At 41.5% G+C, this 22599-nt stretch overlaps 1 long non-coding RNA gene across 1 annotated transcript; it reads left to right on the top strand.

Moving 5' to 3' along the window:
* The first annotated feature begins 1979 nt into the window (after window positions 1–1979).
* LOC114560647 (uncharacterized) lies at window positions 1980–20623 on the top strand. The gene is made up of 3 exons (XR_003693213.1): window positions 1980–2302; window positions 20007–20192; window positions 20440–20623. It is a non-coding gene; the product is annotated as an uncharacterized LOC114560647 (long non-coding RNA).
* Window positions 20624–22599: the final 1976 nt, after the last annotated feature.

Here is a 22599-nt window from a genome sequence, read left to right as displayed (position 1 = left end):
TGGTTGTCTGATTAACCCTTGTGTTTAACAAGCAGCACCTTAGTGCTCGTTTGTACAGCATTTTGGTCAGCTTAATCTGTGTTTAAATGTGCGCTAGAAATAAACTTTACTTACTTACTTTACAAGAGACAAGTTTTAGAGAGCAATTCTCAACAAAGTAAACGGAAGTACATAACCCTTGTTTTGTCCTTCGGGTCACCGGGACCCGAAGGACAAAACAAGGTTAACTTAGGTTTCCAATATTTACACTCCCATTTTGTCTAAAGGAAACAATGCACGCTGAATAACTCTACTCACTGAATGTGCTTATCTCATGAACCCAAATAATTATTTATATGAAATTTAAACAAAACACTAAATATATATTAATACAACTCTGACCACCTTACCAATTTATCTTATTTCCCTTACGCAATTGTTTAGTAGTTTAAAAAAAATACTCAACAAAACCACAAATGAAACTCTGCCACAATGTGCATGTTTTCTATGCTACTAGCAGGGCATGAAATTAATACCCGCCCACCCGCCAAATGCGGGTGAATTTTGCAATTGGCGGTTAACACTGTCAATCTACCTGCCACTTTGGCAGGTAGCCAATGAGAATTGAGTGATTCAGATGCGTAACTATCGATAAGTAGGTTACGCGGTTGCTTACGGGCCTGGTCCAATCGGGGGCCCGCATTACTGGAAGACATTGATTGACAGCCGGGGAGCAAAATTACGAATCCCACTATGGCCACGCCAAGACCCGCCCTACGAATCAGCTCGATTGGTTGGGGTTAGGCATTTCACCTCGAGTGGTTAAGGTTAGGGGATTGGTCAGGGGATAGGACCTGTACATGTAAGCCTGGCCAATAGTAGTGTGTGAACGCTATTGAAGGGCGGGTCTTGGCGTGGCCATAGTGGGATTCGTAATATCGCAGCCGGGGCTCCCTATCGCGCAGCCACTGACCATAGACCGTATATAAGCCACTGACCAAGCGGGAGGGAGAACGGGTCAAATTCATTTCCTTGTTTCGGTTATGATGACAAGACGTGTGTGTGACTCGAACATCTCACATTTACCAATGATCAAGTGCATGTTCTGCTCTTTCAATGGGTTGTCTCAGTCCGTTTTTAGCACTAACAGTCAAGGAAATATTCAAGCAATTCAGCACCATGGATTTCGTTTTCTAGTTAGTGCTCACCTTTCTTTGAAAAGAAGTCAGTTACCAATTGTTTCCCCTCATTTTGTTTTCTCTCCTTCTGTCTTTCCTTTCTTTTTGGTAGCCTGATTTGGCTTTCTTTGAGGAAGATATTTCTACAGTAGAAGTTTGCGCTCCACCAGACGCTCTCAACTGATCTAGCTAACGTAATGCTTGCAGGTGGACTACCGCGAACGGACGCTGGCTGCCGGCTGCCTGCCCGCGGACTGAGGCTGGCGGACGGCTGGCTGCCCGCGAATGGACGCTACCTGCCGGCCGGTGGTCTTCAAAATTTCCCGGTAGATGTTTTGGTTCCACTCCGCCGCTGGGTTAAGGAAAAGGATAACGGGGAAAGCAAACGTAATTTGCGGGAAACGAGCCCATGTCTCTGGGGGACGCCAACAACGGACGGTTGGGTTAAGAAAAACAACGGGAAAAGCCAACTTCACACGCGGGAAAAGATCTCCAGTCAGCTTGAAAGTCCTGGGTTTTCCCCTCAGACCAATTGCCAGAGTGATAGAGAAATGGCTCTTCCAATTGCTATTTGGCAAGTGGGCAGAGTCAAACGTTTAGCTCCACCCACATTGAGCCACTCCTCGATCTGCGTACTGCAGTCAGGGTTTACTCCCCTGAGAGGCCACGGCAAAAGAGAGGTCTGGAGACGGGGAACCAGAAGTAGTTGGGAGTTGGGGTGAGCCTGCTGAATTGCTCTGTTACGATGGACAGAATGGACTCAAATGCGAGGCTTCAAAGGAGAACAAATACTTTATTTAATCAAACAAGGAGGGACGAGTATGGGAGAAAAACTAGGAAGGTGAGGGACTGAAAAGGGAAAACCTAGGATGGTGAGGAACGCAGGAGAAGAAACTAGGAGGGCAGGGGCTCAAAGGAAAAAAACCTAGGATGACCAGGGAGCTCAGGGAGATGCGGGGAACCGGGGCTGGGAAGCCGCGGAGGAGGCACTGGAACGGGGGAGCCGAGGAGCACTGGCCGGAGCGTGGAAGCGGAGGCAGAGTAATGTAGGGTGCCGCAGGAGGAGGACTGAACGGGGAGGCCAGCTGACTGGAACAGGAGGATGAGGAAGTGGATTCTGAAAGACAAACACAAAGGAGGATCAGGTAAGGAATAACACAGGAGAGGCAAATGTTGAAGACAAGCATTTCTAGCATTGAGTGTCACCAGTCAAGATGAGGCAACAATTCAGCGGACATGGTCTGTTGGGCCGGGGTTGAAGTACTGTGTTTGATTGTAGATGGCTGGCAGGTGTGAGAGCAGTGATGAGTGATTGGAAGCAGGTGTGTGTAGTCAGCTGGCCAGCAGTAGGCAGGAGGGGAGGAGGGAAAGCAAAAAAGACACAGGGAGAGAAAGGCAGAGCAACAAAAAAAATACTAACAGCAGAGAAAAATAAACGGAAACTCACAGCCAGCTGGCCCCAACCATCACAATTAATGCATTTTAAATAAAATGAATGTGGTTTACAATTGCTTACTTCCATAAGCCCATATTCTGAAATATATTGGGAAAATGTTTGTGTCAAAAAGGCCCACTCTTGTCATTTTTAAGATCAATAAATAGTTTTCAACCTAAACTGTAGCAATATTGTCGGTTTATGATAACGTTCAATCTGATAACACAAAATAATCAAATATTGTGTTCAGTACATGGCAATAGCTGCTGATTCAAGTTTGATCAAAATTAGTTTAGGTTCTCCTGTAAAATCTGATAACACGCCCCGAGTGTTGTTAGCATGTTCTACCCACCTTTTAGCACGGTGATAAGCTCATTTGAGCCATTTCACTGTTATGCCTTGTTTTCTTTGAATAAAAACCTGTGTCATTATTTCACTTTTGTCCTTTTGGCACTCATATATAATATAGTGCAATCTGTACAAAAATTCCCAGAGGGGCTATTTCTTGGCTAGGAGTAGTAACTTGCTTGAGTCTCCACTGGTTGTCTGGCAAATTTTCTATTATTATAATTATTAACTTTATGGGTCAGCTGCCAGTGGCCGTTCTACATCGAATTACACCCTGGGCGAGACCCCCTTCGAGCGTGCACCCCCTCCAAAAAACACAAAACAGACAAAATTCTGCACAAAGTTATATTTTATTATAACATTTGTTTTCATTTGTTGACAACAAATGACATGAAAAGACCAAAGCTGTCTCTCAATACTTCCATACCAACATTCCTAAGCCCATTTATTTCTACCCAAAACATCAATCATTAACATTAGTATAGGATGTGTGTTGGCGGCATGGAGGTTAAAGAATCCATTTTAAATTTTTTCAGTCTTAAAACTATATAAATTCAATATATTATTATTATCATTATTAAAACAATTTATAGTAAATAAATTCACCATGACTTAATCCAATATGTAATATTTGTACTGTAATAAATCCAAAAATGACACCAATGCCTCATCAGATATTAAGGAAACATGTTAAACTGAAATACTATCTTTTCTTACAACAATGCTAATGTCAGTATTTTTTCTTTTTGAAATTTAAATTCCGTGACGGAATTTCGGTTTCTGTTTTGATCTGTGTGTTGTTATCATCGGCCCAGTTTGACAGGCAGGCCGGGTTGCCAGATATACCTGTAAAAACGTAAACCCAGCACGCTACAACTGTAACGGTAGTACAGCCATGAAAGCAGCAAACAAACAAACAGGATCAACGGAGATAGATTCTACCTGACATAAAAAAAGAAAACAGCATGTTTCTAACAGTTGCGTGACCAGAGACGTAACAACCCCCTGGTAAATATTGGAGATGTATTTGAAAGATGAAGACAGCTTAGATCCCAAAAGGATGCAGAGTTGGCTTATTTTCTCCTGAACAGGTAAGCATTAGCTTCAGGCTAATTTATCACAGCTACTAGGGATGGACATTTTTTGTCATTTCAACATTTGTGTACTCACATAGAATTATATAGCTAGAGTACCCGAGTTGGTTACTCGCAAAAACAATTGAGACAGCCAGTAAAGTGATCCCGACTGGTCCTGGCTAACGCCGCCATGCTAACCCTGTTAACTGCTAACGTTACCGGGAGGACCAGGCATGCAGCCCATGGCTGTTTACGACGTGTAGTTCAGCGGCTGGAGCCGACAACGGTGAGTTATTTTAAGCCACGAGAGGGGGGCTGTAAATCGGAAAGAGAGGACTGTGAGTTTGCAGTGTGTTTAGCGATTGTTGCCGTAATTCTAAGCCAATGAAGTGTGTTCCGTCCGCAAGGTAGTGGTATTTTTAGCGTTTCGTATTGTAATTCTAAGCCGAGAAAAAGTGTGTCTGTCAGTTGGTTACAGAGCTCTGTGTGAGCACGGGCTTTTATGACTGTCAATATAGCCAGCATCTACCGTTAGCTGCTCCGCTGTGCTGTGGAGTAACGTCTGGCTATGTGAGAAAAGCGTCCAGCAACATTGTTGTGAATGCTGCGGTCTCGGCCTGGCAACCCCCGTGAACTTCGAGTCTGGGCAGGAGGGGGCGGGGGAGACGACTCTCCAGTATTTTGAATTGGTAGTGCAGTAACTATTTTAACCGCCAGCTGCCAGTATTACATACAATATTACATATTGCATCTTTAAGTATTTACATGCATTGAGAGCTCTTTCCTATGCAAATCTTACAATTTGAAACTGCTGCTGAAAAAGGGGCGAATCTGAAGCTAATAGTAATACGTCATACGTCTACTCTGGTCTGTACCTTTGTTACGCCCCAAAATTTACATAGCTACAGACTACAGACTGGTCTGAGACCAGCTGGTGTTCGGAATGTAGGTCACGTAGATCGCACACATGAGTTTAGCTGCAAGCTGCGCTGTGTACTTTAGAAAGAAGAAAGTTTGGAATTTTTTCAAGGATATTCAAAATTAACTATGGTCGTAAATGCTGTGTTCCAGGCCATGGAGATGCAATGTGCACAGAAGGGAGGGCTGTGTGTGTGTGTGTGTGTGTGTGTGTGTGTGTGTGTGTGTGTGTGTGTGTGCTTTGCTCGTTGTAAACCAACCAACCAAACAAACAGCGTGCAGCTCATCTAAATATTCATGAGCATACCATATAAGGGTATAACTTGTTTCGAGAAAACTCTTGTTTCGTTCTAGGGCTATTTCACAGGGTTGCGTTAGGGCACATAGGGCCATTTTCAGCCCAACCAATGTTACATACCCTATTTGGAGACCTTAAGGAACAGTGTGAAATACCCTATATAATCATTCTATCACCGCTTTAAGTGCATATAACATGCGGTGTGGTTAAACACTATCTTTTAAAAAAAAGACTTCAAAGCATATGACCTCTGAGACAAAGGAAGCCACATGTCCCACATGCGGCTTGAGCGCCCTTTTCAAACAAAGAGAATGCATCCTCCATGCAACTGTAAAAGCCTATAAGTCACACCTCCATTAGAAAAGATGGCCGGAGGTCTAAAAGAGCTACATAAGTGTAGTTCACACCTACATGTCACCTTCAAGAACTCTGATTCCCTATTTGCCGGGGTCCCTGAACGCAGCAGAGGTCCGTGCCCAGGTGACTGTGGATATATACTCTGGGCACCCACTTTTCATCGTCATCCACTCACTGCATGCGAAATGGCTGGTGTATTTAAGACAAAAATAATAATTTATTGAATGAATCAAATATGAGGAAAATAATTATTTGAACACCCTGCTATTTTGCAAGTTCTCCCACTTGGAAATCCTGGAGGGGTCTGAAATTGTCATCGTAGGTGCATGTCCACTGTGAGAGACATAATCTAAAAAAAAAAATCCAGAAATCACAATATATGATTTTTTAACTATTTATTTGTATGATACAGCTGCAAATAAGTATTTGAACACCTGTCTATCAGCTCAAATTAAGACACCTGTCCACCCCATACAATCAGTAAGAATCCACTACTAACATGGCCAAGACCAAAGAGCTGTCCATAGGCACTAGAGACAAAATTGTACACCTCCACAAGGCTGGAAAGGGCTACGGGGAAATTGCCAAGCAGCTTGGTGAAAAAAGGTCCACTGTTGGAGCAATCATTAGAAAATGGAAGAAGCTAAACATGACTGTCAATCTCCCTTGGACTGGTGCTCCATGCAAGATCTCACCTCGTGGTGTCTCAATGATCCTAAGAAAGGTGAGAAATCAGCCCAGAACTACACGGGAGGAGCTGGTAATGACCTGAAAAGAGCTGGGACCACCGTTTCCAAGGTTACTGTTGGTAATACACTGAGACATCATGGTTTGAAATCATGCATGGCACGGAAGGTTCCCCTGCTTAAACCAGCACATGTCAAGGCCCGTCTTAAGTTTGCCAATGACCATTTGGATGATCCAGAGGAGTCATGGGAGAAAGTCATGTGGTCAGATGAGACCAAAATAGAACTTTTTGGTCATAATTCCACTAACCGTGTTTGGAGGAAGAAGAATAATGAGTACAATACCAAGAACACCATCCCTACTGTGAAGCATGGGGGTGGTAGCATCATGCTTTGGGGGTGTTTTTCTGCACATGGGACAGGGGGACTGCACTGTATTAAGGAGAGGATGACCGGGGCCATGTATTGCGAGATTTTGGGGAACAACCTCCTTCCCTCAGTTAGAGCATTGAAGATGGGTCGAGGCTGGGTCTTCCAACATGACAATGACCCGAAGCACACAGCCAGGATAACCAAGGAGTGGCTCTGTAAGAAGCATATCAAGGTTCTGGCGTGGCCTAGCCAGTCTCCAGACCTAAACCCAATAGAGAATCTTTGGAGGGAGCTCGAACTCCGTGTTTCTCAGCGACAGCCCAGAAACCTGACTGATCTAGAGAAGATCTGTGTGGAGGAGTGGGCCAAAATCCCTCCTGCAGTGTGTGCAAACCTGGTGAAAAACTACAGCTAAACGTTTGACCTCTGTACTTGCAAACAAAGGTGTAGGATTCTCGTAGGGTACAGATTTGATGATTGGCAAATTATCAAAGATGTTTTATCAATATTAATAAAGTTATGAATATGGTTATTAATAACTTTATCAAATCGACAAACAATCAAAACGGGGCACCACCCTGCAAGTCAGGGACCAATAATCAAACTGTGGAACAGTCTCATTTCTGTGGTAATCCTTTAAAAAGGAAATAAAGGAAGGGGTGAATCCAAGCACGGACCTGATCGACCAGCAATTATTACAAGTACACAAATAATCACAAGCAACTGCTAATTAAGTATAATAAGATTTATTAATGTCACAATTATCAGTAGCTAATCAATAATCCTTCAATAATAAACTTATATATCTTTTACAATATCACAACCAAAACAAAGCAAAAACAAAGCAGCATGGACGGACACGTGTGTGTGTGTGTGTGTGTGTGTGTGTGTGTGTGTGTGTGTGTGTGTGTGTGTGTGTGAGAGAGAGAGAGAGAGAGTGAGCGAGTGAAAAGGTAGGGGCGGTGTCGAAGTGTAGATCTAACACCAAAAACAACTCCAAAAATGGCTACTCCTGTGAGCTGCACAAACTATTTAGCCTCAAGAGGGCGGTAGTGGTGCTGGATGCACGGAGAGGGGGCTGAAGAAGCCGGGGGGGTTGCTAGGCAACACGCACGCTTAGCCGGTATGTTAGCTAGTTGTTGTGTTAGCTCTGTACGAACGTAAGCAGATTCCACGTGTGAAGCTAGCCTACAGCGTTAGCTCGGGACTCTGTATACATAGCCTGTGTCGTGTGTGTGTGTGTGTGTGTGTGTGTGTGTGTGTGTGTGTGTGTGTGTGTGTGTGTGTGTGTGTGTGTGTGTGTGTGTGTGTTAGTAAGAGGAGAAAGAGAAGAAGAGTAAAGAAAAGAGACACTCTGATCTTAGTTATCGATAATGACCCAGTTCCCCTCAGCCACTCAGGTCTGGGCTAACGTGTAGTTTAGGACAGACTGAGACTTTTGGTTTTGCTGAGGAAAACGTCACTATAACCACTCCAGTAGCTAACAGCTGATTTTCGCGATTCTATCGCAGACAATAACTAAACTCCATGAAAGAACTGACTTAGCAGGTAGCGCTTATGGTTTTAACCAGCTACTTAACCCAACATAAATCAATGAGTATAGTGATCAATTTATACATTCACAGAACAGATTAATAATCACATATGGACCAGTACATGATTAAATCAGATCACATTAATGGCAACAATGGTAGCGAACCCTTTGCTCATTTATAAACACACTACTTATCTCTGCCCAGACGTAAGCCTTTTTACGGTGTGTTCAGTCCGTTTGTTTCTGTCCATAGATTTCCACAGAAATGAAACAGAACGGGTCCCTGGCGCTCGTCAGCAGCCACGGAGAAACTTCCCTCCAAAAAGGCAGAAAGGGGGCAAGTTTAGTCGACTTTGAGAAGAAAAGCGTTGTTTCCTTCTCACTGCAGATATGAAAACACTGGTGCGTTTTCAAGGATCCACCGAAATGAAATCCATTTTCTCCAGAAAATGGAAGTTCAGCACAAGTGCTTGTGCGCCTCCTTTCAGCAACGGAGTTGCAAGTGAAGACGAGGATTTTCCTAGGATCAGGCTTAGAAATGTGCAGGTTGGACACCCCTATACAGCATAGTGTATATTAATGATAAACAACTACATTTTCAAAACTGCAGGAATATATAACCACCATAAATGATATTTTGAGATAAAATTGTAATAAAATAACTTCTGCATCTATCTATTACTGACCGGAAGTGACGCAACGCGAGGGAGTCTGGTCAAGTTCATGCTCAAATTACAATGGACGTGGATGAAGAAACCGAGCTCTCCAAAGTTGGCGAGCATGCCTATGATGGCCCACAGGCCTATAATTATGAGCCTCCTAGGCGAGATAGAGGTCAGGGGGAGATTAGGGGGGGGATCAGGGGGAGGAACAATGGGCAGAAAAGAGAAGTAGAGTTGCAAACCAGTAGCGAATAGGGCAAGTGACTTGGTGAGTTACTGTGTAGTATGGTGGCTAACTTTGGTTCATCTAGGCTAGTACATTGGTGTTATACAATAAATCTGCTTTAGCAAACATACTTTCGACTTTGTTTTAGATTAAACATACATGTAGATTGTCTTAATTTAAGCCAGCAACGTTTTGTCTTGTGATATTCTACAACCTAAGATTTTAACGCTCAGACAGCTGTGGAGTCCATCCAAGCCATGGATGTATTAAGAGAAGCAGGTTAGCACTAGCACAGAATCGTTTTGTTGGCTAGGTGCTTGTGCGGACATTGTGAGGCTATGGCGTCGGCGGTGGACAGCCTGTGTTGTCGAGAGGTGGATGCCTACTGGGCACTAGTTGAGGGTTTAGTCCCGGCCACGGACATTACCTGCTTGACGCTCCATCCCGGCTTTGATGCCTGCTGTCTCAACCCGTTCTCGCTGCAGGTAGCATACCTCAACTTCAGGCAGGAGTATGGTCCTCTCCAAGCCAACAGACCACACTATGTTTAGATGAGAGTAATTTATAACACTATTATATTATACACTTCTATTATAGTCGTCAGTTTTCTACACAAATAACAAACTATCAAAATAATGTACATACTGTAACTACTTATATATAGCCATATTCTACTGCTCTTTATACTATTCCTTTTGCACATACAGTACACTTATTCTTACGTTACCGTTTCTGCACTACAATGGTACTGTTACCACACTGCACATATGTCTATATGGTTCATACTGAATATCCATATTTATTCCGTTTTTCTTATAATATATTCTGTTAATACCCTGCATATATATCTATATTCTTACTAATATGTTACTCCTACTACATTGCACATATCTATACATGTTGTTCATTACTTACTTACTTATACATATTTGATTTTGTTTCACTTCTGGTTGGACACAAACTGCATTTTGTTGTCTTTGTACTTGTACTCTGCACAGTGACAATAAAGTATAATATAATCTAATCTAATGTGCATTATTGATGCTGAGGGATTAGCAGATTTTTCAACTCTGATGTGCATACATACCTTTATGGATAAAATAACTGAAAATGTTACATCAAATAAGTCTATCACTCAATATCAACATTGCACCCCTATCATTCTCTAGGCAATTCCCATACACAGCCTTCAGGCAGGTGGTCCGATAGACATGGGTTTCTGGGCAGGGAGATCAGGAAGGCGATACCAGCTTGTGTTGTGGCCGCAATCAGGAGGCAGTTTCCAGAGGAAGGGAGGCAATCAATAAATATATTTTGTTTTCACAAAATGAAGACAAACACAAAGTGTCTTGTTGTATAAAATGTATTCATATTTTCATTGATAGTAACTAGGAGTGTTGGGCAAGTTACTTCCAAAATGTAATTCATTATAGATTACTAGTTATTGTCATTTCAGAGTAATTAGTTATATTACAGTCTCTGAATTGTAATGCTTTACACTACTTTTGCATTACTTTAGTTTGACTTGGCAGGTAGCTTGTGAATTTCACCACCAGATCAATAAAGTCTCATCTTTATCAACTTTAATACATCATAACAAGAGTTCTCTCAAGACACTTTACAAATAGAGTAGGTATAATTTACACTATAATTTGGAGATGTTACACTATAATTTACAGGGACCCAACAATTCTAGTAATTCCCCCAAGAGCAAGCATTCAGTGCGACAGTGGCGAGGAAAACCTTCCTTCACAGGAAGAAACCTGGGACAGGTCCAGGCTCAGACCCAGGTAGGCGGTGTCAGTTGGGGGTGTGATGAACAGTGGCAATAATAGTCACAATAAAGCTAATTGAACTATAACTATAAATAGCAGTTGCAGTAGTTCATGGTGTAGCAGGGCATTACAGGACGTAGCAGGGAACTGCACGGCATAGCAGGGTGTAGCAGGACCATGGCGACAGCTGCAGCCATGATTTAGGGGCCACCCAAGTCCAAGGAAAACCGCTAGACGAAAAAAAAAAAAAACAGCACATAGTCAGTGGTCACAACACATACAACCTAAAACAACCTAATAAAGTCCAGTATGAAATGTCTTCTTCCTACCATTAGAAGTAATTTGTAAATGTTTATGTGTCATATACAGCGACTGATAGATGCAAGTTACACTACCTGATGAGCTTTGCAGACATCTGATGTTGCACTATGACCCACGACGAAGCAATAATGGCCCAGGATCCTGTAGAGAGAAGCCCTCTGTCAGGTGCATCTATCCCTTCATTACTGGCTGCACTCTCTGCCAAAATCTGAAAAACACGGAGGTTCAAAATCACTCACAAAAATAGGATACAAGCTTAGTTACCAACTGGATCAGTAATAATAAAAAAGAGAAATAAAACCAAAGCAGCTCTGACGTGTCAAAACCTCTAGTGGCAAAATCTAGGAGATTTCAGCATATTGATTAATATATCAATTTGGACTTTGTAAATAACCAGAGAGTAGCCTACTGGGATACAAAATTGTGCGGGAGAACGGTCTGAATTGAAATGCAGGGGAAACTGGAGTTTTGTGATAGCTAGCTGCCTGCCAACAGCTCATAGCTAGCTTAATAAAATGCGGGGGAAACGGGGGTGTTTGTGCTAGCTAGCTGCCTGCCAACAGCTCATAGCTAGCTTAATAAAATACGGGGGAAACGGGGGTGTTTGTGCTAGCTAGCTGCCTGCCAACAGCTCATAGCTAGCTTAATGCAAACTGCATTGATTTCAAGGCAAACAATTACGAAAACCTGTTCTAAAGCTCTCTCTCTCTGTATACTGAAGCCCTGATGCTAGGAATTTGCAGTCAGCGCATTTTTTATCCAGATGAGGGAATGATTTCAGACGCAATTTTAGCTACTCCTGTCATCAAATCATCAGCTACCAAATAATACAATAGCCAAGCTAACATATATGTTACTAGTTAGATGGTGGATTGCCCAATACATACACACTCAAATCACTTCTTTATTCTGAAATTATTAGACTAAAACATTACGAAATCAGCCAAATTAAGAGTTACAAGAATTAAAAGTAAGACTTACTCTGCTAGGAGCTCTTTTTCGGTGCATGGAATTTCTGCAAGTGCTAGCACTTGGTCCTCCAATCTTGCCCACGCCAGATTCAGGTGAAAGCCTTGATGGTGGTGGACTTGATTCCATCGAGTGCACCGAGGGAACAGCATCGGTAATCAGCTTTGCATGGTCCTTACTCCAAAATCCCATCCGACACTCTCCGGAGTGAAATGAGCGCCACAAACGACCGTGTGTGTGGTGACAGACGCGGCAGTGAAGTCTGCTCACTTCACCTGCACAAAACGCACCCAAAAACGAAAAACCTTGCTTTTCCTACAAGGAAAATGATGTACATGATTTCCTGACAGGCTGGACTTTGTGCAACCAGCACAAACACAATAATTTACCATTATGACTTACACAAACTTTCTCTATAGCTCTCTCTCTCTCACCACTGTAGAGTGAGAAGAAACCTATTGTTTACCTCCCTACGTCATATGACGTGTTGCTAGCAGGAAAGGATATTTCAGAGCATAGCTTAAAAATGGGCACCCTTTCATCGAAATTTCTGCTTTAGGGTTTGTGTAACATAGCAATTTCTACTTATGTGTTTTTAAAAGACCTCTTCAGACAACATTAAGTATTAATTCAGTTATGAATTCAACCTGCACATTGCTCTTTAAGGTCCCATGCTGTGTTTATGGTCCCGCTGAACCAATAGGAAGACTCAAAACTCTTGAAAGGGTGAAGACTACAATCTTGTAGTTCTTTGACTTCCTGCCAGTTGTGAGGCGTTTCCCTTCTGGCTGGCACTTCGCATAGAGGTGTGAATTACCCCGGCTTTGGGGTTTACATGGAGGCCAAGATTCCTTTGTCTTGGTCACATGTTCCTTTGCCTCTGAGCACATGTGTGTCCTGTATCCAGAGGTCAGTTTAATCTGAGGCCTTTTGGTTAAAATCAGATTTAACCAAACTCTTGGTCCCCAACAAAGGCTACTGTACCAAATATTAACATTGATTTTCTCAGGTGTTCAAATACTTATTTGCAGCTGTATCATACAAATAAATAGTTAAAAAATCATACATTGTGATTTCTGGATTCTTTTTTTTTTGATTTTCTCTCACAGTGGACATGCACCTACGATGACAATTTCAGACCCCTCCATGATTTCTAAGTGGAGAACTTGCAAAATAGCAGGGTGTTCAACTACTTATTTTCCTCACTGTATATGTCACTGTCAGTGGCTTGTTTATCTTTACATTGTTAGTTAATTTCCTATCCTGGCCACACACACACACACACACACACACACACACACATTCATATGGTTTGATAAAGTAGTTATTGGACTTTAACTTATCATTGCACTTACAATAACGAGCATAGCTGTCCTCAATTTAGGTCATTGTGTCGTCTCATCTGCGTTTTTTCCTGCATCCACCGTGTGTGATTGTGTGCGTGCGAGCGCGTCAGTTGCCGGGGAAATGCCCGCTGCAGAGAGCCGACAGTATTGAAACAGCACCCGCTTCAGTGACTTTATAATGAAAAAACGTAACAGTGTACATTGATGTTAAAATGTCTACAAGTTGGCAGGAAGGTCTGAAATGTTTTGCACCGTCTTTCGCTGTACGTTTTGTTGGTCAATGTGAGATGTTCGAGTCACACACGTCTCGTCTTCATAACAGAAACAAGGAAATTAATTTGACCCGTTCTCACTCCTGCTTGGTCAGTGGCTGCACGTGGGACTGCTGGGATTGTCGCGAGTAATGAAAATGCGAAAGGGGGTCCCAGCTGTCAATCAATATCTTCCAGTGATGCGGGCCCCTGATTGGTCCGAGCCCATAAGCACAGCTTACCCCATAGTTACACATCTGGATCCGAGCATCTATGGGACCAAACAAATGGAAACACACACAGTGAGGAGGCTAAAGTTTCTGGGCAGAGAAATATACATATATACATATATATATATATATATATATATATATATATATATATATATATATATATATATATATATATCGTATTTTCCAGACTATACTGTAAGTCGCACTTTTTTTCATAGTTTGGCTGGTCCTGCGACTTATAGTCAGGTGCGACTTATATATCAAAACTACTGACTGACATGAACCCAGAGAAAGCATTACCGTCCCCAGCCGCGAGAGGGTGCTCTAGGCTTGTGACAACTAGGCTGCTCCTGTACCCTACCCCTGAAAAAGTTAAATCAAAACAACTGACAACTAAAAAATCGTTAACTTAAAGACAACTGAGAAAAACTGAACACAAACAAAATGCCCCCAAAAAGAAAATCCTATTCTGCAGATTACAAACTGCAGGTAGTCAAATATGCAGCCGAAAACGGTAATCGAGCAGCAGAAAGAAAGTTTGGAGTGAGTGAGAAACTTGTTAGGGACTGGCGAAAAGCAGAGGTTACTCTAACTCTAATGAAGAAAACAAAGAAAGCTAATCGCGGGCTGAAAGCAAGGTGGCCAGAGCTGGAGGAACGAGTCCACATATGGGTGATTGAACAACGTGCTGCCGGGAGAGGCTTGTCAACGGTGCAGTTGCGTCTCCACGCCCTGGTAGTTGCCAAGGAGATGAATATAAACAACTTTGCAGGCGGGCCTTCTTGGTGTTACCGCTTCATGCAACGCAACCACCTCTCTATCAGAGCACGGACAACGTTGTGTCAGAAACTGCCTGCAGACTTCCAAGCCAAGGTTGACAGTTTCCGTGAGTTTGTTGAAAAGCAGGTAACTGAACACAACGTGTCACCAGATCATATCATCAACATGGAAGAGGTGCCCCTCACGTTTGACATCCCCATCGGCCGAAGTGTTGCAGAGAAAGGGCAGAAAAGTGTGAATATAGTGACAACTGGTCATGAGAAATCACACTTCACAGTGGTGCTGGCATGTTGTGGAGATGGATCTAAAACGGAAAACCATGCCAAAAGACGAATCTCCCCCCACTGTTGTTGTGGCTGTGAATGAGAAAGGGTGGATGAATCAAGAAATTATGAACATTTGGCTTACAAAGTGCTACACTAAGCGTCCTGATGGCTTCTTTAAAACACGCAAAGCCCTGCTTGTGATGGACAGTATGCGAGCGCACATAACGCCACAGTTTAAAGATAAAATAAAAGCTTGCAACTCCATTCCTGTCATCATCCCTGGAGGCTTAACCAAAGTACTCCAGCCACTCGACATCTCAGTGAACCGGAGCTTTAAGGCAGTCTTGCGTCGCCTGTGGGAGGAGTGGATGGTGGATGGAGAGCACAGCTTCACGGCAACCGGGAGGATGCGCCATGCAACTTTCCAGCAAGTCCTTGGATGGATCGACACAGCATGGACTTCAGTGACAACCGAAACCATCCTGTCGGGATTCAGAAAGGCTGGAATAACTGGAACTGATGCTGAGTCTGACGACAGCCCTGCAGAAGAGGAGACAGCGCTTCATCTTCCTCTGGAGTTGGCGGAGTTATTCAGAAGCGACACCAAGGATGAAGAATTCAATGGATTCAGTGATGTGGAATGAGATCGGGAGCTTGGTGAACTTGCTTACCGGTAACTTGCTTGTTGGACTCGCTGGCTTGTTATGTTAATTTAGCCTATTCAGCCTCCCAGGTACCCGTTCTTTCTGCTATTGTATAGCTGAATAACTGTTATGTGTGTCGTTAACATACACATTCAGCCTGTAGTTCTGTGTTGTATTGTATAGTTGAATAACCATTAATGTGTTAATTTATAATACACTTATAATAACTCTCCTTTCAAGATTGATATGTCTGTTTTTCTTGGATTTTGTGAAAAAAAAATTCTAAATAAATGCGACTTATAGTCCGGTGCGACTTATATATGTTTTTTTCCTCTTCATGACGCATTTTTTGACTGATGCGACTTATACTCCGGAGCGACTTATAGTCCAGAATATACGGTATAATATATATATATATATATACAGTATATATAATATATATGTGTTATAAATGTCAGTAACCGCTATTGCTGCAACTTGTTACGAGATTGAATGTGATTAATTAGTAAGTGCTACTGTTGCACATGTCTTACTATTAATATGATTGTGATCACCGAGTCCAATTCATTGCTGTGAAGGTTCTGGATCACTGGTACTTGTTGATATGTTGTGTTTGATACTATAGCTTAGTGAAACTGTAATGCTGCACTGCTATCTCCCGCCGTGGAGAAGTTAGTTACTGTTCAAGTGAGATAATAAACCTTCCGTTCGTAACTCAAACCACAGCACCGCTATGTAACGAGAGCATTATTCAGTCCTTCCTTTCCAAGGCAAAAATCCTTGATTATGCGGCACGTTTTCTTAAAAAATGCGATGGAATATATGGGATATTTATGCAATTTTATTTGCGTTTTGATGAAAAAGAAAAAAAAAAAGTGATTGCCCCCAACACACTGCATTCCGATGATGTTCACGTCGCGTAATTACGTCACTTCTTAACGTTCCCATGGCAACAGGGGAAAATGGCTGCTCTTGTGTGAAGTAAACACAACATTTTTCAAGATATGTGACTTTTTTGCAATGAAAATGCAAGGATTATTAAATCATGCAAGTCCCGTATATTTTGCGCGGAAATCGGCAATTTATGCGGCGAAAGTGCGGCGTATTTGAAAAACTGCGGCCCCCGCATAAATATGCAGACTTTGGCTGATTATGCATTGAATTATGCGATCACATAATCGCGTTTTTCTGGAGGGACTGATTACTTCGTGGCCCTGTGTTGGACAAAAGGATTGGTTATTATCGCCGCAAGAAATCAGCTGTTGGCCCACCAGAGGCTGAGTAATAAACACTGCCCTCGTGAGGCAACTTCTCAGACCCCTGTCATAATGTCAAGTTGGGTTAGGGTCCTGAGTGAACAAGAGGATTGATTATTATCGCTTCCTCGAAAATCAAGATTCCAAGTGTCTTTCTTTCTCTAAAGTGTGCTTTGCTTTCCTCTTTACACACTAACCTAACACACACACACACACACACACACACACACACACACACACACACACACACACGCACACACGCACACACATAGAGGTTAAATTGGGCCGGAGTGCACCGGAGCTCAGCTCCGTCTCCTTCAGCATCAAACATTTGCCGGTGTTCTGTCGATTTATGCTACCTATCGAGATGTGCTACTTAGCGGTTCTGCGCATGCGCACGACCCACAAGCATGGTCTGATTCCCCGCCCATAAATCTATGCAACCTTGCGGTCGGACATACGGCCGATACTGTGGTTAATAGAGTAATATCTAATAAATAATTTATTCATTGTACCTTTTGATAGGGTATATTTGTCTATCAGAATACGCTACCACTGAAATATTCAATAAATATAATTTAATAGAATATCAAAATATGCTCCTTATCTCCTGACAGTGCACATGGAGTGAGTAGTGGTGCAATATATAATGATTCTGTTGGGGGAGCATTATTTGATAGGGTATATTTGAATCATCAATATCAGAATATGCTACCACTGAAATATTCAATAAAGATATAATGGTGTATCAAAATATTCTCAAATAAACATAAGATGTCAATACTGTTAGAGTTATATACCTCTATGGGATTCAGCCTGCCTGCACATTTGAAAATATGCAGGCAAATATATCACATAAGGAAGCACATTTCGATAGGGCAGCGCGACTCGATAGACTCTACTATCGATTTACGCTACGGTAGCATTTTTCGACAAGGCAGCATAGATCGTCAGAACACCGGGGCTTCAGCCCCGAATGTTTTGAGTGTAGCCCCGAATGTATTTTGAAAAGTTGACTGACAAATATGAAACCGGACGTCGCTTTGTGTCCATTCTCGTTGTAAAAAGCTCCGCAGCTTCAGGTTTATGGATGCGCTCTGCTGTCGACATGCTGCGGCGGATGTTTCGTGTTTGTGCTCCGTGCATTTCTGCCATAAGTTTCGGATTTCCACCTCCGATGTAGAGCAGCGTACAGCCATTTCCCTTAACACCTCCAACGGGGCTCTGTGTCTGTCAGAAGGTCTGAGATCTAACGTATCAGCAGAGCAATCACGTAATGGTCAGCAGACTACGGTGCAGGTAGATTATTTTCTGAAATACAGTGACTTTATTCTTGTAGGCCTATTATAACTTCATTTTTCACAAAATATCACAACTCTAAATCTCAGAGAGCATAGATGGGATGAGTTATATTTTGAATGTGTACAAAGTTTTGGACATGAGCAATCTTGCTCAAACATCTGAAATATTAAAGTCTAGGGGTTTATTAATAAATTAAATGAATAATGTATCATGATACATTGAATAATAATATATTGAATAATTGTCATATGCACATTTACGGAGGTTACTTCCCCAACAAAAGATGCAAAAGAGGAGGGAAGAGTAAATGATACAGGCTACATGTGTGCTGACTCAAATATAATTAGAAAAGTCAATCTAAAGGAGAATAAATAGATGAAAGCAATACAGAATGCTTGACAGCCTTACTGCAATATTTTCCATTATGTTTTTATATTTGGATTGTAATGTTTCCCTTTACATAAAGATATTTCAGGCATATTTATTCAGAAAAAGGTAGAAATAGGTGCATAAAAATTCACCAAAATGCAGGAAATTAAGTGTTTAATGCTATAAAGATTCTGGGAGTGGATCCCCAGACCCCCACATCATAAGTCAGCACACAAATCGGGAAGCAAAACCTTGGCTTTTGGGTTGCCAGGCCAGTTATGATTAGACCAAATGTTGGTGCCATCTAACAAACTGGAAGCTAAAATGAACATACACTGGCTATTAACAAGCTGGGCAAGCCAATCACTGTTAAAAAGGCTGTAATAGTGGTTTCTGATTCTCTTAAATCAACATCATTTTATATGTATTATATATATTTGCCAACCAATATTTTCAAACATGTTCAATTTCATACATTTTCCAATGGTGAAATCTGTTGCCTGCCTGTTAACATTAGCCTATAAAAGCTAAAAAATAATAATAAAGTAAGTGAATTGTAAAGTATTTCTCTTTGTTTGAATAACTAATCAACCCTACCTTACACATTAATACTGGAAAAAGAGCCCCTTTGGTGTAAAAACACATTAAATCATTATACGGCGCGATTTTGAATTACGACAATTCCCCTTAAATAAGGGCTCCCCCTCCCTACAAAAGTCAATTTAACCACTGCAAGCACACACTCACACACACACACACACACACACACACACACACACACACACACACACACACACACACATACACACACACACACGTTTGCTTGTTTTGCCTTTGTTGTAGTTGTAACAAGTAAATAGGTTAATTGATTGAAGAACTATTGATTGACAATTAATAATTTGGAAGTAAAATATATTCTATTATACTTTAAAGAGCAGTTGTTTGTGATTATTTGTGTATATGTTGTAGTAACAGCTGGTTGAACAGGTCAGTGCTCGAATATCACCCTTCCCGTTCACTTTATAAATATGAGATAAATTAATCAAATTAATTAAGATCTGTATTTATCAAAGAGAACACCACCTATGAGACTGTTTTCACAGTTCAGTTATTGGTCCCTATTGGTGATGCCCCGTTTTGATTGTTTGTCAATTTGGTAAAGTTATTAATACACTTATTAACTGTATTAATATTGATAAAACATCTTTGATAAATTGTCAATAGTTGAATCTGTACCTTCCTAATTCCCACCAATATAACAAGCGGTGGTGCTACCCACAGTTTGTGAACTTCTAAGTAGCTCTTATTAACTCTTAACTTTTGTTTTTATTCATGCTTTTCACTTGCACAATTACCATTGGTAACTGATCAATTATTCCATTTTATCAAGTAGTATAAAGCTAAGCTTATTTTTTGCTCATATAGGTGTGGACATGTGGAGGCAGTATTGAAGTAGTTCCATGCTCCAAGATCGCCCACATTGAGAGGGCCCACAAGCCCTACATGCCTGACCTGAGCAAAGCCATGAGGAGAAACGCCCTGAGGGTAGCAGAAGTCTGGATGGATGAATACAAACACAACGTCAACTTGGCTTGGAACTTGCCGTTTGAGGTACTTCAAATGTTGTCAAGTACAACAAAAATGATGATGCCCTTTCTATCGAATACTGCATGCCTCATACACACATGATGCAGAATGAACATCCGAGGGACCATAATGAAAAGCTTTTCTTATGAGTACAAATGTGACAAACAAATCATGCCTTATTCTCTGCAAAATCACGGAATTGACATTGGGGATATCTCTGAAAGGAAAAACTCAGGGAAAATTTGTCTTGATACTTATTTTTCTTCTCCAGGGGAAAGAACTGAAGAACAGAGATACAAAAAGGTGTCTGGAGATTAAGAATGGCGTGCTTCTAATACAGGAATGCTCTGGCCAAAGATGGGAAATCCAAAACATAATCAAAGCCTTTTAAAGTGAGCGGCCAACAAGAAGTGCACATCTCTGCTCATTGGTCAGTGAATAATATCACCTGAATGTGTAAAATGGGCATTTGCTCAATAGTTTGTGAATGGAAAAAGTAATAATTTGTACAATTTATTATTCTGCCAATAAAAAAAACCCTGAAGAGTTCTAATTGCTAATTGGACCAGCGGGACTGTCAAAGATATGCAAGCTGTCTCCCAGTAGGTGTGTCTATATTCCAGGTATTGTGTGGGAAAGAGCATTGCTGGGATCACTTACACACAGCATCTTATAAATACTGCTTATAAAGGAGATATATTCTATCAAACAGAAAAGGTAATGCAAATGTTTGGGTTTTCATCAGATTCAAACATGGGGCATAGCATAAGATGGGAGTTTAAGCTTTGCCTTATTTTGTAATATAAATAAAGGTTTGGATTTCTTTGATGGCAGCAGTGGTCATAAAACCAGAAATGCTATTAGTTAGATGTAGCTTTAAGGTTTTAGTTCAATAACAATTGCCCAACTATTACAAATACTACATCTGGAAGCATTTTTATGCAATAGGTTTGGTGCTGTTAGGTCAATTTCAGGTTTGAAAAATATAAATATTCTTCTTGGTAATCTATTTCTACTTTTCTGTGCATTATCATCTGTTACAGAAATAGCCTCCATGTAGAGAAAGGCAAACAAATCATAAGGGGATAGAAAAGTAAAGAAGTAAAGGACAACGGTGGTATAAATAGCATGATTCAGAAAACAAAGTGGTTCATGGCTGAGATATATTCAACAGTACAGAGGGTTTGTGCAAAACTTGAGAACCAAGCCTCCTTATACAAATACTCCTTTATGGTTTGACTGGTTTGACTGGTTTCCCAAATCAGTTTTACACTATTGTATTGTTGTTAGTACTTTTGTAGTTCTGATTATTAGAAACGTACAACTTGTTCAGACGTCTAATTACTATTGTTGGAAATGATGGGCGTTCTGTCTAAACAAGATGACACATGCAAATACTATGCAGTTGTTGGAGGTGTGGCTGGGTGTGTTAACAGAGTCCAAAACAAAGGTCCCACTTATGCAGAATGTATGGTTGAGTATACTGTGTATTACCTAATTATTACTTAATTATGAGTGTATACATAATATTGGTGTTTTCTATGCTTGTTGAATTATATAATAGTCTACAGCCTTAATCTCTCCTGGAGAACCTCGACACCTCTAGTGTCAAGAAAAATGATGCCATATTTGCCATATTTGGGACTTTGAGTTATGGATTTTACAGGCCATGGGGGTTGGTATTGCAGGCCAACAGAGTTTTGTTTTCTTCTGCTGAGACAAAGGCCTATGTTTGAAATAATTGTTTTTTATCCTCATTTGGAAATAAGTTGTCTGTGTTCATTCTAAGTTTGGAGAAGATATACTCAAAATGATCAGCCTTAATGGTATATCACCAACAACAACATAGTTTAATTAAAGCTGCGAGCAGCGATGGACGGGCCCTCGCGCCTCTGCGCGCGTCGGGGTTACCGGCAGACGCCGCTCCTTGCGACCGTGCATTCGCGGCACTCAGACGCCGCAAATCGTCAACAATGAAAAGGGAACTCCCTGCCGAGTTCAACTATAGCTCACACAAGACTCTACGTCATACGGTTCATTAGCTGTGAAAGGGGGCGTGGCTAAAGCATAGGGGGCGGGTCCAACCATCACCAATTAAAAATGAAGCCTCTGCTGAGATGAATGATACCTCACACAAGACTCTACCTTAAATGGGTCAGCATGTATGAAAGGGGGCGTGGCTTAAACATAGGGGGCGGGCCAAACCATCACCAATGAAGAAGGAAGTCTCTGCTGAGTTCAATGATACCTCACACAAGGGTATACCTTAAACGGTTCAAATGTTATGAAAGGGGGCGTGGCTTATGCATAGGGGGCGGGCCAAACCATCACCGATAAAGAAGGAAGTATTTGCTGAGTTCAATGACACCTCACACAAGACTCTACCTTAAATGGTTCAAATGTTATGAAAGGGGGCGTGGCCATATTATAG

This window comes from Perca flavescens, chromosome 8 (genome assembly GCF_004354835.1).
Source record: "Perca flavescens isolate YP-PL-M2 chromosome 8, PFLA_1.0, whole genome shotgun sequence".
NCBI lineage: Eukaryota > Metazoa > Chordata > Actinopteri > Perciformes > Percidae > Perca > Perca flavescens.
Note: the sequence above shows the minus strand (reverse complement) of the source record. Positions and strands in the feature narration are given on the sequence as shown.